At 50.5% G+C, this 18,074-nt stretch overlaps 1 pseudogene; it reads right to left on the bottom strand.

Moving 5' to 3' along the window:
- Positions 1-5,935: 5,935 nt before the first annotated feature.
- Positions 5,936-17,856, bottom strand: LOC104650794 (pepsin F-like; annotated as a pseudogene).
- Between the last annotated feature and the right edge of the window lie 218 nt (positions 17,857-18,074).

Below are 18,074 nucleotides of genomic sequence, written 5' to 3'. Positions count from 1 at the left end.
TGGAAGGCGGAGGCTGCAGTGAGCCAAGATTGTGCCACTGCACTCCAGCCTAGGTGACAGAGCAAGACTCTGTCTTTAAAAAAAAAGAAAAAAAAAAAAAAAGGTTATATGAGGTCATCAGGGTGGGCCCTAATCTGACGTAAGTGGGGTCCTTATAAGAGGAGGCGATTAAGACACAAACACACACAAAGACCGTGTGAAGACACGGGAAGAAGATAGCCATTTACTAGTGAGGAAGGAGGCCTCTGAAGGAACAACTCTCTCAATCCCTTGAGCTTGGGGTTCTAGCCCCCAGAATTGTGAGAATATAGATTTCTGTTTTTTATTTTTTTGAGACAGAGTCTTACTTACTCTGTCACCCAGGCCAAGTGCAGTGGTGCAATCACGGCTCACTGTAGCCTCAACCTTCCAGGCTCAACGACCCTCCCACCTCAGCCTCCTGAGTAGCTGGGACTACAGGCATGCACCACCACGCTTGGCTAATTTTTGGTTTTCTTTAGAGACAGGGTCTCACTATGTTGCCTATGCCGGTCTCGAACTCCTGGATGCAATCGGTCCTCCTGCCTCAGCCTCCCAATGCTGGGATTACAGGCAGGAGCCACCATGCCCAGCGATTTCTGTTGTTTAAGTTACCTGGTCTGTGGTATTTGTTGTAGCAGCCTGAGCAAACTCATCCAGGCGGCAATGTTCATACTTCCTGCTTTGTCGGAGTTACACTCAGTGTGCACCTAAAACATGGCTTTTTTTTTTTTTTTTTAGAGACGGGGTTTCACCATGTTGGTCAGGCAGGTCTCGAACTCTCGACCTCAGGTGATCCACCTGTCTTGGCTTTCCAAAGTGCTGAGATTACAAGCATGAGCCACCACGCCTGGCCTGACATGGTGTTTTCTTAATATTGAGTTCACCTGATGTTCATTCCAAAAGTATTTATTGAGCAGCTATTACTTTAGGTACTGAGGATTCATCAAGGAAAAAGACCCAAAACTTTGCCCTCTTGATTACACACCAGGGAAGGATATAGATAACCAACAACATAAATAAGCAAATTATAGTGTGTGATTCTGTGATGCCAGAAAGAAACTGAAGTAAGGAAGAAGATGGGGAGTGTCGAGGGGGTTGACATTTTAGGTAGAGGGACCACAGAGGGCCCCACCCTGGAGGGGGCGTGTGAGTGGAGACTGGAAGGGGGGGCGGGGGGAGTGCTTGTTACGATTTGAGCTGTGCTTTTCTTTTCTTTTTTTCTTTTTATAGACAAGCGAACCTTATGTTTTTAGTTTGCATTTTATCTTTGCCATTGTTTATCCATTACATATCTACATTCTTATTTATTGTTATTGTTTTTTAGAGCTGGAGTTTCGCTCTTGTTGCCCAGGCTGGAGTGCAATGGCCCAATCTCAGCTCACTGCAACCTCTGCCTCCTGGGTTCAAGTGATTTTCCTGCCTCAGCCTCCCAAGTAGCTGGGACTACAGGCACGGACCACCACGTCCAGCTAATTTTTGTGTTTTTACCAGGGTTTTACCATGTTGGCCAGACTGGTCTCGAACTCCTGACCTCAGGTGATCCACCCGCCTCGGCCTCCCAAAGTGCTGGGATTACAGGCCTGAGCCCCTGTGCCCGGCTACACTCTTATTAATAAATCTTGCTGGGTGCAGTGGCTCACACCTGTAATCCCAGCACTTTGGGAGGCTGGGATCTCTTCTAAACCCCATCTCTTCTAAAAATATAAAAGTTAGCCAGGCATGGTAGTGCGTACCTGTAGTCCCAGCTACTCTGGAGGCTGAGGCAGGAGAATTGCTGAAACTCAGGAGGCAGAGGTTACAGGGAGCCGAGATCCTGCACTGCACTCCAGCCTGGGCGACAGAGCAAGACCCTGTGTCAAATAAACAAATACATAAATAAAAGAAAAAGAGACAGGAGCAGATTTCTTCCTATTGACAATTTCCCTGCTGTTAGAATCTGGAGTGGTTTCCATCTTTTACTGGTAATAGATTCCCTGGGGAAAATCTTTACAGCTACTACATGATGTATAGCTAATAATAATAAACTCACGTATTTACTATGTGAGATGTATTTCTCAAAGGGGATTTGCAGGTCCAAAGGTAGGAGAGTTTATATTACAGTGGTTTCATGTCGCTAAGTAGCCGTTCAAGTAGATGGAACCAATGGGCGGGTCTGAGACCACGCGGAGTGCGTGCCAGTGCATGTATGCATGTAATATCCATCTTGGCCACTAGAGGTCTGTCCTCCACTGACAATAGGCTTCCTAATGGCCTTTTCTCTCTGGGGAAAAATTCACTCCAGCAGGAACCCAAGCAACCCCAACAAAGATGCAGCCTTCTATTAGGGGTCTTTTTCGCTCTTTTATAGAATAATGCTTAGCTTTCCCACCATATTGAAAGCAATCACGGAAAAAACTCAGGAAAGTATAAGGAGAGAAAAAAATTGTCCATACAGTTGCCTTTTGGATAGAATGGCTGTTATATCAGCCAGGCGTGCGGGTCACGCCTGTAATCCCAGCACTTTGGGAGGCTGAGGTGGGTGGATCACCTAAGGTTAGGAGTTGGAGAACAGCCTGATCAACATGGAGAAACCCCGTCTCTACTAAAAATACAAAATTAGCTGGGCGTTGTGGTGCATGCCTGCAATCCCAGCTACTCAGGAGACAGAGGGAGGAGAATCACTTGAACCCGGGAGGCGGAGGTTGCAGTAAGCCAAGGCTGCACCATTGCACTCCAGTCTGGGCAACAAGAGCGAGACTCCATCTCAAAAGAAAGAAAGAAAGAAAGAAAGAAGGAAAGAAAGAAAGAAAGAAAGAAAGTTATATCCTTTGGTTAACTGAACCTTTTGGTCTTTTTCTGGTGTTGTTTAAAATAGAAATAGCTCATGCTATGAGGTAACAGGCATGTTTTAAAGGTTTTATATGATAAATTCATTGAGTCCTGACTGTAGCCCTAGAAGGCAGGAATGGCTCTTTTCTGTGATTTTTGTTGTTGTTTATAAAATGTAATAGCTTTGTTGAGGTGTGTTTCACATATCGTAGATTCTCCCATCTAAAGTGTACAGTTGAGTGGTCTTTGGCATGTTTATGGAGTCATAAAAGCATCACCATGATTTAATCTCAGAACATTTCCAATCCCCAAGAAGAAGCCCACATTCCTACTCTCTCCCTTACCCCTGACTAGAAGAGAGCATTCTTTTTCTTTTTCTTTTTTTTGAGACGCGGTTTCGTTCTTGTTGCACAAGCTGGAGTGCAATAGTGAGATTTTGGCTCACTGCAACCTCCGCTTCCGAGGTTCAAATGATTCTCCTGCCTCAGCCTCCCAAGTAGCTGGAATTACAGGTGCACACCACCACGCCCAGCTAATTTTTTGTATTTTTAGTAGAAATGAGGTTTCACCTTGTTAGCCAGGCTGGTCTTGAACTCCGGACCTCAGGTGATCTGCCCTCCTTGGCCTTCCAAAGTCCTGGGATTACAGGCGTGAGCCACCGTGCCCGGCTGGGTCTATTCTTATCCCAAATTTACAGATTAGGACACTGAGGCCCAGAAACACGTTTCCAAGGTCACATGACTGGTACATGTCAGTGCTGGGATTTGAACTGGGCCCTGCATGCCTGGTTGCTGTGCAGACATCATGATCCTTTGCTCTTAAATCTTTAGTGTGTGTCTCCAAATACATTTGCTTACATGGGCAATGTCACAGTGTTCACACGCGGGGAATCTAACACTGATGTGCGCTCAGCAAGACTGGGGTCACATGACTTAAGATGGCTGCAGAAACACCACATTAAAAATATATTTTTAAAAAGGCCGGGTGTGGTGACTCACACTTGTCATCGCAGCACTTTGGGAGGCTGAGGCAGGATTGCTTGAGCCTATGAGTTCAAGGCCAGCCTGGGCAACATGGTGAGACTTTGTCTCTACAAAAAATACAAAAAAAATTAGCCAGGCGTGGTGGCGTGTGCCTGCAGGCCCAGCTACTCGGAAGGCTGAGATAGGAGAACTGCTTGAACCTGGGAGATTGATGCTGCAGTGAGCTGTGGTCGTGCCACTGCACTTCAGCCTGGGCAACAGAGTGAGACCCTGCCTCAAAAGAAAATAAATACATACATAAAAGAAAAATTCAAAAAGGGCCGGATGTGGTGACTCACGCCTGTAATCCCAGCACTTTGGGAGCCCAAGGCAGGAGGACAGCTTGAGCTCAAGAGTTTGAGACCAGCCGTGGCAACGTATTGAGACTCTGTCACTCTATAAAAAAAGAGGAAAAGAAAAGACAAAAATAAAACAAAACAGAAAGATGGCTGCGTGGCTGTCTCCGCCGGGGTCACTGTTTTAACAAGCGTTGGGAGGTTCCAGATTTTTCCTGTGTAAGAGACTCTGCACGTTCCATCTTGCTCCTCCATGTTTCTGGGCGTTTCTGACCATGGCCTTAGCCTAGATGCTGAGAGCAAAACTGCTGGGACAAGGGCCATATAAAGTTTAAGGACGAATCGTCTCCAAAAAGACTGTATCGATTTACACGCACAGAGGTGTTCAAGAGCTGTCTTTAAAACAAAGAAACGTGCTTTGTTTCTTAGTACACTTTAGCGCTGTTTTCAGTTTCCCCTAATAAAAAACTGCAGGCTAATGATACCAACTAGAACAAAGGACATTTACTCAACACAATCTACTGAGAGATGTTATAGTCACCTGCTCTAATTTCTTCTCACTTCTTAGGAAACAGCATAAAAATAATGAGAAAAGGCCGGGTGCGGTGGCTCACACCTGAAGTCCCAGGGCTTTGTGAGGCTGAGGTGGGCAGATCACGAGGTCAGGAGTTTGAGACCAGTTTGACCAACATAGTGAAATCCAGTCTCTATTAAAAATACAAAAAATTAGCTGGCTGTGGTGGTGTGTGCCTGTAATTCCAGCTACTCAGGAGGCTGAGGCAGGAGAATCACGTGAACCCGGGAGGTGGAGGTTGCAGTGAGCCAGTGAGCCGAGATCGCGCCATTGCACTCTAGCCCAGGCAACAGTGCAAAACTCTGTCGAGAGAGAGAGAGAGAGAGAGAGAGAGAGAGAGAGACAGAGACAGAGACAGAGAGACAGAGAGAATAGGCTGAGATTCTTTTCAGAAGATTAGAAATGAATCCCAGGCAACATGCATGAATAATAGAAAGCCTCCCAAACTTAAGGACTCTGATACAAAACCAGAATTGGGAATCTTTTCACTCAGTTATCTTTTTGAGATCCCATACAACGCAGAGATCCTACAATTCCAAAAAGTTTTAAAGAGAGAAACTTTAATTTTGATAAGAGCCATCTTTTTCTCCACATTCTCTCTCAACAAAGATTATAGATCTCTTTGATCTGCAGTTGGTAAAGGATAAAAGTGGAGAGGGGCAGAATTTTGCTTTTTTTTTTTTTTTTTTTGAGACAGAGTCTCCCTCTGTCACCCAGGCTGGATTGCAGTGGCACAATCTCAGCTCACTGTAACCTCTGCCTCCAAGGTTTAAGCAATTCTTCGCCTCAGCCTTCCGAGTAGCTGGTATTACAGGCACATGCCACCACGCCGGACTAATTTTTTGTATTTTTGGTAGAGACGGGGTTTCACCCTCTTGGCCAGGCCGGTCTTGAACTCCTGACCTCGTGATCCACCCACCTCGGCCTCCCAAAGTGCTGGGATTACAGGCTTGAGCCACTGCACCCCCTAAGCCTCCCTTTTCATTCACAAGTGAGACACCTCACTTGTGGTCTGGACTAGATTCTAGAATACTGCTTCTTTCCCATGCACCTCCCTCACCCAAAGGGAAGCAACTATAAATGTTAGCGCCATTTGAAATAAAATCTTTTACTCTCTCTCCACTGAGAACAGGGCTTTGCCGAGCACCAAACACAGCTCGGGTCAGGCCCCCGCCCTCCTCCCCCCCCACCCCCCAATCCCACCCCTGCGGGAATCCACCTCGGGGTGTTTAAGTATGTGTTTGAGGCAGTCTTGATTGCTTTCTGGAGAAGTGCCAGCATTTTACACTGCAGGAGCCAGGCCAATCCTGTCCTTTGCCCGATCAAAAACGCTGAAATACAGCCTCAGGAAGACGTCTCCCAGGAGCCAGGTGTTAGTGTTGTGCGATTTGGTAACGTACTCAACGTACTCCTCAAACTTGCTGTGACAGATGTCTGGACGATCCTGCAGAGGACGGAAACACTTAATGGTCAGCCTGAGTCCCGCCCTGCCACCTCCCTCCACATCCAGACCTGGAAGCTACTTAGCTTCATCTCCCTCCTTTTGCAGTAGCCAAGTGGCTCTCTTCTGTCGTGGCAGAAGCGGGTTGCCCACCAAGGACCCAGAACTGCTGTGGCTGCCCTCACACTGCTGTCTCTCCTTCTGACCCTTGCTGGTGATGCTCCCTCTGAGAGACTGCCTTTCCTTCTCTTCGCCCCCTCCATTCCTATAGACTGAGCTCCAGCAGCCCCTCAGGGCAGCCTTCCTGGACCCAGGCTGGGCTGGATGACCTTCTTCGGTGGTCCCCTGGTACCTGTGTGTCCCCAACCCTCATCACACTGGATGGCCCTAGTCTGCTGATTTGTCTGCCCCGAGCCACTGCCTTGCACACTCTCCGGGGTGCCATTTGGATGGAGCCCAGCCTAGATCCGACCCTAACCCAAGCGGCCCTCCTCCTGCCTCTGTGAGACTGTGGATTTAGAATCCTTTAAGTTCCGGCTGAGCTCGGTGGCTCATGCCTGTAATCCCAGCACTTTGGGAGGCTGAGATGGACAGATCACTTGAGGTCAGGTGTTCGAGACCAACCTGGCCAACATGGTGAAACTCCATCTCTACTAAAAATATACAAAAATCAGCTGGGTGTAGTGGTGTGCACCTATAGTCCCAGCTACTCGGAAGGCTGAGGAATGAGAATCGCTTGAACACAGGAGGTAGAGGTTGCAGTGAGCTAAGATTGCACCACCGCACTCCAGCCTGGGCAACAGAGAGAGACTCTATCTCAAAAAAAAAAAAAAAAAAAAAAAAAGAATCCTTTAAATTCTCTCTCTTCCTGAAAGCCTTCTTTAGCCCCTCCCGGACTTCCCTGGGGAACTGGCATTCACTGACCCTCAACTCTGTGTCAGGGGCTGCATGGTCTCTGGATATCCTTTCAACATCAACATCCTAACCACCCCACAAAGGGGGCCTGGGAACCTGTTTTACGGAGGAGGGCCTAAGACCCGGGTGACCATGTAATTTATCATCCAAACCAGGAGCATCTGGGGGTGGGAAGGAGCACTGTTAATACTTACGATGAGACTGTCCACAGCCAACCTTGCCTGTCACTATTCCTTCCGACGATCTCAGGGATTGCAATAGCTGATGCTCCGTGTTCATCCTTCAAAGCTCCTTGGGGCAGAGGCCCTTAGGGTCCCTTCCTCCTGGGTGCTAGCACCATGCTGGCACGGGGTGACCATCTCTCAACATTTGTCGGAGACACTGGGTGTCCCAGCCTGCCTTTTATTACACTGTCACGATGTTTGGTGGCAGGCACTGGCCCAGCCAGGAGGATGCTGCGGTGTCTGCAGTGGCGCAGCTTGGCCTCCAGGGGGCCTCCTCCCCGAGCTGCAGCCTGAGGATTCCCACAAGTCCCAGGATCCCAGGACTGGTCCCCTCACCTGCTGGAGGTAGGCACTGGCTGGCAATGGGTAGTTGACACCATTGATGGTGAAGACAAGATCAGGCAGGGTGTGGACGGCGTCACATTTGATGACGTACTGCAGACAGAGAGGGAAGGTAGGTTGGTCCCGCTGGTCCTGGAGTGTGTGGACAACCCCAGAGTGACCCTTGGGGCTGATTCTTTACCTCGCTACTGAAGTGCTGGGCATTGATCTTCTTCCGGATGTCACATAGAGTTCGGTGGGCCAATCATCAAAGAGGTCCCGGTGTCAACATGGCCTGGCAGCCGCCATCGCAAACAATGACCTTCCCGTTCATGGTGATGCTGAAAGACGGGGCGCAAAGCAGGCACCAGGTTCACTCTGCAGCCCCCTCCCTCCCACCCCTCCCTGGCCGTCTCCAGAGCAGCCCTTCAGCACGTGCCCACCTCGGTTTCCGTTTGTGCTGGTCATGCTGACCTATGTCTGCCTTTCAGTTCTTTTTTTTTTTTTTGAGATGAAGTCTTGTGCCGTCACCCAGGCTGGAGTGCAGTGACACGATCTTGGCTCACTGCAACCTCCGCTTCCGGGGTTCAAGCTCTGTTGCCCAGACTGGAGTGCTATGGTGTGATCTTGGCTCACTGCAACCTCTGCCTCCAGGGTTCAAGCGATTCTCCTGCCTCAGCCTCCTCGAGTAGCTGGGATTACAGGTGCCCGCCACCACACCCAGCTAATTTTTGTATTTTTAGTAGAGACACGGTTTCACCATGTTGGCCAGGCTGGTCTCGAACTCCTGACCGCAGGTGATCTGCCCACCTTGGCCTCCCAAAGTGCTAGGATTACAGGCGTGAGCTACCTCACCCGGCTGCCTTTCAGTTCTCAAATGTGCCAGGCTCTTTCTTGCCTCTGGGCCTCTGCTGGTGCTGGTCTCCCTTCCTAGAACCACCCCTACCCCCTTTGTCTGGCTAATTTCTCTGTGTCCTCCAGGTTCCAGCTTGACTGCCCCTTTTTCGGGGATGTCTTCCCTGCAGACCAGCTCCGGCTCCTCTCTTGGTCAGCCTCTAGCAGGTCTGCATGTGGGAATGAGTGGTTTGTGTGGCTCGTTGGCTCACGCACGCCTGCTTACTACGAGGTGAGGGCTGTCAGAGCAGGGTGCGAAGTCAGCGCGCCCCTCAGGTGTGTGCCTGTCACACAGTGGATGCTCAACATGTTGGTCGAATGAATGAATGGAGAGCACCAGAGACCTGCATCTCTGAAGCAGGCAGCTCTCGTGGGCAGCAGACGCTCAGAGTGACGGGAAGGGGGCCGCAGGCTGCCCTGAAAGAGGTTGTCTCCTCCACAGTCCCGGGTTCAGGAGCTGATCCCTGGCCCAGCTGTGCCCAAGGGGAAAGCCACAGGCGACAGAAGCCTCTGAAGGACATCTTAAGCTTTTGTCTGGTGGTGTCACCCAGAGTCCGGCTGGTTATTGTCCCTATGTTCCCAGGCACTTCAAGGGAACCAGGTTCCTGCCTCTGTCACAGCCCCCTGCCCTGCTGTGTGCTGGGGATGGGGGTGGGGTGGGGAGTAGACTTTAGTATGATTCACTTTTAGGTCTCGAGAATGAACCAGACCCCTCTCTCCACTGCTGGGATTTTCTTCCTGGGGTGGCCTGGTTTTTGAGGGACGTCCCCTGTTTTCCAACGGAAAGTCCTGTGTACCAGGAGCCCCCACTGCCCCAGATAAACCAGGATGATTGGCCACCTAAGATGCCTCTGCTGAGCCTGGTAGGTTTCCTTAGACCACACTGCCCGCCCATCCCACAGCACGGCGAGGGCCTCCACACACTGCGCGGGCCTCTTCCCAGAGACCCCAGCCTCCCCAGGCCTCAGGCCTCCTTTCTCTTGTTTGGTGCCAAGACTCAGCCTGATTCACTCTCTCAGGTCAAGATCCTGGTCAGGAGGCCTGGAGGTATCCTGAGTCCATGGGTATGCTTTATGTGTGCATGTGTCTTGTGACTGCATATGTTTGTGTGTGTGTGTGTTTGACTGTGTGTCTGTGTGACTGGCTGTATCTCCACATATGCATGTGTGTGTGTGATTGCATGCATCTGTGAGTGCATGTCTGTGTATGTGATTGCATGAGTCTGTGAGTGCATGTGTGTGTGTGTGATTGCATGCATCTGTGAGTGCATGAGTGTGTGATTGCATGTCTGTGCATGCATGTGTATGTGTGATTGCATGTGTCTGTGAGTGCGTGTGTGTGTGATTGCATGCATCTGTGAGTGCATGTGTGATTGCATGCGTCTGTGCATGTGTGTGTGATTGCATGCGTCTGTGAGTGCATATGTGTGTGTGATTGCATGAGTCCATGAGTGCATGTGTTTGTGTGATTGTATGTGTCTGTGAGTGCATGTGTGTGATTGCATGTGTCTGTGAGTGCATGTGTGTGTGTGATTGCATGTGTCTCTGAGTGCATGTGTGTGTGATTGCATGTGCCTGTGCGTGCATGTGTGTGTGATTGCATGAGTCTGTGAGTGCATGTGTGTGTGTGATTGCATGCGTCTGTGAGTGCATGTGTGTGTGATTGCATGTGTGTGATTGCATGTGTCTGTGCATGCATGTGTGTGTGATTGCATGTGCCTGAGAGTGCATGTGTGTGTGATTGCATGTGTCTGTGAGTGCATGTGTCTGTGATTGCATGTGTGTGTGATTGCATGTGTCTGAGTGCATGTGTGTGTGACTGCGTGTGTGTGATTGCATGTGTCTGTGAGTGCATGTGTGTTTGTGATTGCATGTGTCTGTGCATGCATGTGTGTGGTTGCATGTGTCTGTGAGTGCATGTGTGTGATTGCTTGTGTCTGTGAGTGCATGTGTGTGACTGCATGTGTCTGTGCGTGCATGTGTGTGACTGCATGTGTCTGTAAGTACGTGTGTGTGATTGCTTGTGTCTGTGCATGCATGTGTGTGGTTGCATGTGTCTGTGAGTGCGTGTGTGTGATTGCATGTGTCTGTGAGTGCGTGTGTGTGACTGCATGTGTCTGTGCGTGCGTGTGTGTGACTGCATGTGTCTGTGCGTGCGTGTGTGTGATTGCATGTGTCTGTGAGTGCATGTGTGTGTGATTGCATGTGTCTATGAGTGCATGTGTGTGTGAGTGATTGGATGCATCTAGAGTGGATGGGTCTGTGAGTGCATGTGTGTGTGACTGCATGCATCTGAGTGCGTCTGTGAGTGTGTGTGTGTTTGGGGGGTGGCATCACTTCAGACAGGAGTCAGAGGTGTGGCTTACCTGTCCATGGCTGTCTGCCAGTAGAGGAGTTTGGACACTGGCACCCAGTTAAGGTTGCCAGTGTAGTAGGAGGGGTCCACCACGCCGAGCATCAGCACGCTGCCTTTCTCTTCCTTGCTGGAGGGGAAAGGAACGGGAATGGCTCATTGCAAGTGGAGAACGATGGGTAGCATTCTTCAGGCTCAGAGACACCAGGCACCGTCTAAGGGACTGCTGCGGTTACTCACTTAATCCGCACACACTCACGCAGCCCTATGGAGCAGGCACTACTATGCTCCCCATTTTATGGATGGAGAAGTTGAAGCAAAGAGGAGTTGAATACCTACCCCAGGTTAGTAACAAGTGGCAAAGCTGAGGATTGAACCTGGAAGGTCTGGCTTCTGAGCTGGGCTCTGCCCACCCCACTCTTCTGCGAAGCACCAGGCCTCCTCCAGCAATCAGAGCAGACCCTGAGATGAAGTCGGAGGATGCTGTGGAGACAAGGGTCTGACCTCCACTCATCCAGACTGCCATTTTCTGGAAAAACGGAGACCCAATGGGGACTAAAGCCGCACGTTCAGGCTTGCACAGGGGTGTCTCCATGGGCGTGTGAGCCGCTGCTGTTGCTGTCTTGAAATTCTTATTTTTTTTGAGACAGGGTCTCTTTCTGTCACCCAGGCTGGAGTACAGTGGCGTGATCATGGTTCACTGTAGCCTTGATCTCCTGGGCTCAAGTGATCCTCCCATCTCAGCCTCCCAAGTGGCTGGGACTACAGGCATGTACCAAAATGTGGTTAATTTTTGTATTTTTTTTTTGTAGAGATGGGGTCTCACTATGTTGCCCAGGCTAGTCTTGAACTCCTGAGCTCCGCCCAGCACAGCTTCTCAGAGTGCTGGGATTATAGGCATGAGCCACCGTGCCCAGACTTCAAATTCTTAACATTTTTTTTTTGAACAAGGCCCCCTGCATTTTCCTCTTGCACTGGGCCCTGCAAATTTTGTGGCTGGTTCTGGACTCATGGTAAAATCATAGCGAGGGAGGAACAGCTCTGCATACCCCTCCTCTTCCACATCAAATCTATCAGCTCATCCTGTTGGCTCTTCCTGTAGCTCATTCCTGGCTCCCCACACTGTTCTTCCTCCTCCCTGGTCCAAGCTACCACCTCTTTCTTCTTCTTTTTTTTTAAGACGAAGTCTCGCTCTTATCACCCAGGCTGGAGGGCAATGGTACCATCTCGGCTCACTGCAACCTCTGCCTCCCGGGTTCAAGTGCCATAGGGGAGAGTCCTGAGGGCTGAGTTCAAGTCCTGCCTCAGTCAAGCAGCTGGGATTATAAGCACGCACCACCACACCTGGCTGATTTTTGTATGTTTAGTAGAGACGGGGTTTCACCATGTTGGCTAGGATGGTCTCAAACTCCTGACCTCAGGCGATCTGCCCACCTTTGCCTCCCAAAGTGCTGGGATTACAAGCATGAGCCACTACGCACAGCCTCCTTCTTCTAAAGAGGCTGTGCAGCCCCTTCCCTGGCCTGCCTGCCTCCATTCTCATCAGTGGGCATCCTTCAGCTGGCAGCCAAGGTGAGCTTTCAAAACTGTAAATCGGATCATGTCTCTTCCCTGCTTATCCCCCTGCCAGAGGCCTCCACTCCCACTTAGTACAAAACCCCAGGGTAGCCTTGTCCCTGCCTCCCACTCCAGCGCTCCAGCCACACAGGCCCCCCTGCTGGTGCTGCAAGCTTTCATTTCTCCTCTGCATTCACTCGTCCTTGCTCCAGGCACTTAGCCACTCAAGCCTGGCTCGTTTCCATTCCGAGGTCTCAGCTCAGGGAGGACTTCGCCACTGGCCATCTCAGACCACACCCTCACCCCCGTCTGCTCTATCGCCCTGATTTGTTGCTGCTTTTACAAAACCAGTTGCTATCAGAGTTATCTTTTTTATTTTGTTTTTTGAGACAGAGTCCTGCTCAGTCGCCCAGGCTGGAGCATACCGGCGCCATCTCGGCTCACTGCAAGCTTCACCTTCCGGGCTCAAGCCATTCTCTTGCCTCAGCCTCCCGAGTAGCTAGCTGGGATTATAGGCGCCTGCCACCATGCCCGGCTAATTTTGTATTTTTAATAGAGTCAGGGTTTCACCATGGTGACCAGGCTTGTCTTAAACTTCTGACATCAGGCGATCCGTGCACCTTGGCCTCGCAAAGTGCTGGGATTACCGGCGTGAACCACTGTGCCCAGCCAGAGTCATCTTTTTCTTTTATTTATTTACTTATTTCTTGTCTGCCTTCTCTACTTCTTGTCTGTCTTCTTCAGGTGTACAGAGCAGTACCCAGCACATAGTACCCAGCACATGAATCATCTCCTTTGACGGAGTACGAGAGTTCCTCAGACTCACAGAGGTTAAACACTGTCAGGTCGTGCTATGGGGCCAGGGCTTGAACTCAGTCTCCCAGAGCCCACAGCCTCAACCACCCACTCTCCTGCTTCCCACACGGGTCTACGGGGTCAACCACGGGCTTTGTGGGGAGGACGCAGTCTGTCACCACGGCTGTCCTGCTGTCTGTGCTTCCTCCTTCTCCCCTGCTCTCCACCAGACCCTAAGTCCATCAGAAGACCAGCTTTTCTTTACCAAGACCAGTGACTGGAGGCTTGCTGATGGATTGACCACTTGCCATGGGGGAGAGTCCTGAGGGCTGAGTTCAAGTCCTGCCACTACCAGTGCTTAACTGGGCAGTCTTGTGCAGATCCGGTTTCTGAGTCTGTTTCCTCATCTGTTGAATGAAAGGACTGGACTACAGGGGTCAGTGCACCTTTTGTAAAGGGCCAGTTTGTCCCTATTTTAGGCTTCCTGGGTTGTACAGTCTCTATTGCACTGCTCAGTGCTGCCATCGGTGCTCAAAAGCAGCCACAGACAATCATAAATGAATAAACATGCTTGTGTTCCAATAAAACTTTATTTACAAAAACAAGTGATGGGCCAGGTTTGGCCCCTAGGATACAGTTTCTTGACTCCCTGGACCAGACTATCTCTAAGGAAACTTCTGGATAACAGAGTCTCTAATTTTTCATGCAAGTGAAAGCTTTTTACAGCCGACCTGGAGAAAGAGCTTGTCTAGCCCACACTTACCTGCTCAAGAAGAAGGCAAAGAGGCTCTGAGAAAGGAGGCCTTGCTTTCACATGTTATCAAAGACGGGCGTGGCTTCCTCAATGCTGAGGCTGGGGTAGCCGTCGAAGACTGCGTATTTCATGAACTTGCCGGGCTCCTTGACACTCAAGCCGAACCCCTGACCGCTGTCCACAAGGTCCCAGATCTGTGGGAGAGGAGGGTGTTTCCGTGGAAAGATTTGGGAAGTGGGGCTGGGGCTGGGCTGGGGCCCAGGTGTCTGAGGAGGTGGCACTAACTCCATGGGGGAAGCCTGAGGCCACTGTGCAGTGGGCTGACCTCTGCGACATGGGTCATGTGGGCTGTGATTCTAACCAACCCCTGTGCCTCCTGCATATCGTTCCAGCTTAGTCACAGAGGCCACATTCCCTTTATACAGGTGGGGCAATCGTGACTCCGAGTGTGACCACACGGTTCCCACTTGAGGACACATGGGTAGGGAGCAGGATTGTCTCCTTTTTGGTGTCAATATGATCTGATGACAGAAACAGAGAGAATTCATTGCAAATGTCAAAGGTCATCTTTTCTACATCCCCTGGGGGAGACAGTAGCCTGTTACACGTGTAACCACTAGGGTTCTTATGAAAATTCTGTCTGAGAAATAAATGCTTCTGTGTGTGTGTGTGTGTGTGTGTGTGTGTGTGTGTGTGTGTGTGTTTGCGTGCGCGCGTGCAGGCACTTCTGGGGAGGAGTCCCTAGTGTTTATTAGACTCTGAGTGTGACCACACAGTTCCCACTTGAGGACAAATTGGTAGAGAGTGGGATTGCCTTCTTTTAGAAGACCAGTGGGGGCCGGGCGCGGTGGCTCATGCCTGTAATCCCAGCACTTTGGGAGGCCAAGGCGGGCAGATCACAAGGTCAGGGATTCGAGATCAGCCTGACCAATAGGGTGAAACCTCGTCTCTACTAAAAATTACAAAAATTAGCAGGGCGTGGTGCATGTGCCTGTAATCCTAGTTACTTGGGAGGCTGAGGCAGGAGAATTGTTGGAACCCTGGAGGCAGAGGTTGCAGTGAGCTGAGATTGTGTCACTGCACTTCAGCCCAGGTGACAGAGCAAGACTCTGTCTAAAAAACAAAACAAAACAAAACAGAAGAAGACAAATGGGAAGAACCTGTTTATCAGGCAGAACTCCCCCAAAGCTGTGGCCCCTGTTTTCACTGCCTGGTGCCTGGACCCCTCAGCTCTAGACCAGTTCTCCCCTCTCCTGACAACAGTACGCACCCATGTGAGACCCGATTCACCTCCCAGCTCTGCCGCTTGCCCCTGTGTGACCTAGGGCAAGGCACTCACTTTCTCTGTTGCCTCTTCTGTAAAATGAAGGTAACAAGAGAGTCTGCTGTGGTCGTGAGTATTAAACAGGTTATTCCAAGGGACGTGTCCAGTGTGGCACCTGACACAGTGTGAGGGCACAAAACTGGTGGCTTTTACCCGCCCACCTCTGTCCCTGTGTCCAGCAAAATTAGTCTCCTACTCATTGTGGGAAAAGGGACTGCAGATTTGTGTCTCCTTCACCCGAGCACCTTTGGCTGGATGGTCCCGCTCTCTGGGGAGGCTGTTCTGGAGGAGTGTGCATGCCAGTGGGGGCACCATCTCCCCTGGGTCACAGCCCTACAGGGCAGGCGGCCAGCTGTTGAGGGACTTTAGGAGAGATGGACACTCCCAGCTGCCCCTTCATCTGGTCCTGCAAGTGACAGTCACACCAAGGCCAGCCCTGCCTCTGCCTCTGGTTTCCACGTTACCTTAACAGTTTCATAGCCAAGAAATCCCGACATCTGCCCGGTGCCATAGGTGATGCTGCTGGGCTGGCCTGAGCCCCGGAACATGGAGGACAGCAGAGGGTTGAAGACATTGTGGTCAGCTGCAGACACAAGGGGTGGGCATCTGTCAGGCTGCTGGGGACGGAAGAGGAGGTGCTGGGAGGACATGAGATGGGGGAGGGAGCACTCACCGCAGGCTTGGCTGACGTAGTAGACGGAGGGCACCCACAAGTCACTGGAGCCCATGTCCGGGATGACCTTGAACTCCTGAGGCGGTGTTCCAATGCTGATGAAACCGACGTAGGCCAGCTGCCAGGACCCGGTGCCCAGGGTGCCTGCCTTCTTCAGGCATTTCACGTTTCCTGAAATCACTTTCCAACAGCCCCACCCCGCTCCCAGCACAGTCTGTGCTCAAGCCACCATCTTCATTTGAGAAGCTCTCCAGTGTTCCCCACAGCTCGCCAAATCCTTTCCACCCTGGAAGGCCCAGCCTGAGTGCCTCCTCCTCCAGGCAGCCCTCCTAGGTTGCCCAGGCCATTGTGCTCTTTTCTTCCTTTAAACTCAAATCTTGTAATATTAATACGCACAGTTGATACTTTTGACATTTACTTACTTTTGTCTATTTCTCTGGATGGGCTATAAGTACTTGAAGAAGAGATGAGGCCTTTGGTTATATAAGCAACAATAATCATATTGTTTGTTTATCATAGCATCCCACACCAGGGGCTCAATAACTTATTTTATTTTATTTTTTTTGAGATGGAGTTTCACTCTTGTTGCCCAGGCTGCAGTGCAATGGCACCATCTCGGCTCACTGCAACTTCTGACTCCCGGATGCAAGCAATTCTCCTGCCTCAGCCTCTTGAGTAGCTGGGATTACAGGCATGCACCACCATGCCTGGCTAATTTTGTATTTTTATTAGAGATGGGGTTTCTCCATGTTGGTCAGGCTGGTCTTGAGTTCTCGACCTCTGGTGATCCACCTGCCTCGGCCTCCTGAAGTGCTGGGATTACAGGCATGAACTACTGTGCCTGGCCACAAATTTTTTTTTAGAGTCAGAGTCTCTCTCTTTTGCTCAGGCTGGGGTGCAGTGGCATGATCATGACTCACCGTAACCATGACCTCATGGGCTCAAGTGATTCTCCCACCTCACCCTCCCAAGTAGCTGGGACTGCAGGTGCACACCACTACACCCAGCTGATTTTTAAAACTTTTTGTAGAGACAGGATCTTGCTATGCTGCCCAGGCTGGCCTCAAATTCCTAGCCTCTTGCCTTGGCCTTCCAAAGTGTTGGGATTACAGGCCTTAGCCACTGCAACGCCTCAACAACTTTTTTGTTGGTTTGATTCTGGGGCTGAAAAGGCTAAACTTTCTTTTCTTTTTTTTTGAGATGGAGTCTTGCGCTGTTCCCAGGCTGGAGTACAGCAATCTGCAACCTCCAACTCCTGGTTCAAGAGATTCCTGTGTCTCAGCCTCCCAAGTATCTGGGATTACAGGCACGCATGCACCACTGTGCCCGGTTAATTTTTGTATTTTTAGTACAGACGGGGTTTTGCCATGTTGGCCAGGCTGGTCTCGAACTTCTGACCTCAGGTGATCCGCCCGCCTCGGCTTCCCAAAGTGCTGGGGTTACAGGCGTGAGCCACCGCGCCCGACCTAAACTTCTACCTAGGGTGTCAAACCTGATTTGCAGTTTTGTTTGTTGTCATTTGATCAGACATGAATCACCTTCAATGTGGCTCCTTTAGCTCAGCGATTAGCCTTAGTTCAGAAAGGGCAAAGTTCCCATAACAAGCACTGTCATGGATCAAGGGTGTCTAGTGGCACTATCACTGGCACAGAAATGGATGTCTACCTGGCACCTGGTCATTGCTGGGCCCAGTCACCACAGACCAACAACAAAGGGTGGGAGTGCCTTCTTCTCTGGAAATGGGTCCCGGTTCCCCCTGTTTGCAGAAGCTCCAGTCCTAACCTGCTGGCTCAGCCCCAGATGAGCCCCAGTGCTTGCCAGGGGCCTTAGGGGGCGCTCTGGAGCTCCATCCTCCCAGCACACTCACATCCAGGTAGTTCCTCATGGGTTCCAAAGATAGTCCCTCGTCCTGATATTGATCAAGAAACTTACAGGACAGACTGTAAGGACATTTCTCAAGGTAATCTTTCAGCCTGTCATTTCCCTGGAGGTTTTCTTGAATGGGTTTGATCTTCATCAGAGGGATTCTTCAGCCGAGCATTGGGAAGGGAAAAAAATACGGGACAACGTGACCGTCACACTTTGCCTTGTAATTACATCACG

The sequence above is a fragment of the Saimiri boliviensis genome, chromosome 6, assembly GCF_048565385.1.
Source record: "Saimiri boliviensis isolate mSaiBol1 chromosome 6, mSaiBol1.pri, whole genome shotgun sequence".
NCBI classification, from domain to species: Eukaryota; Metazoa; Chordata; class Mammalia; order Primates; family Cebidae; genus Saimiri; species Saimiri boliviensis.
Note: the sequence above shows the minus strand (reverse complement) of the source record. Positions and strands in the feature narration are given on the sequence as shown.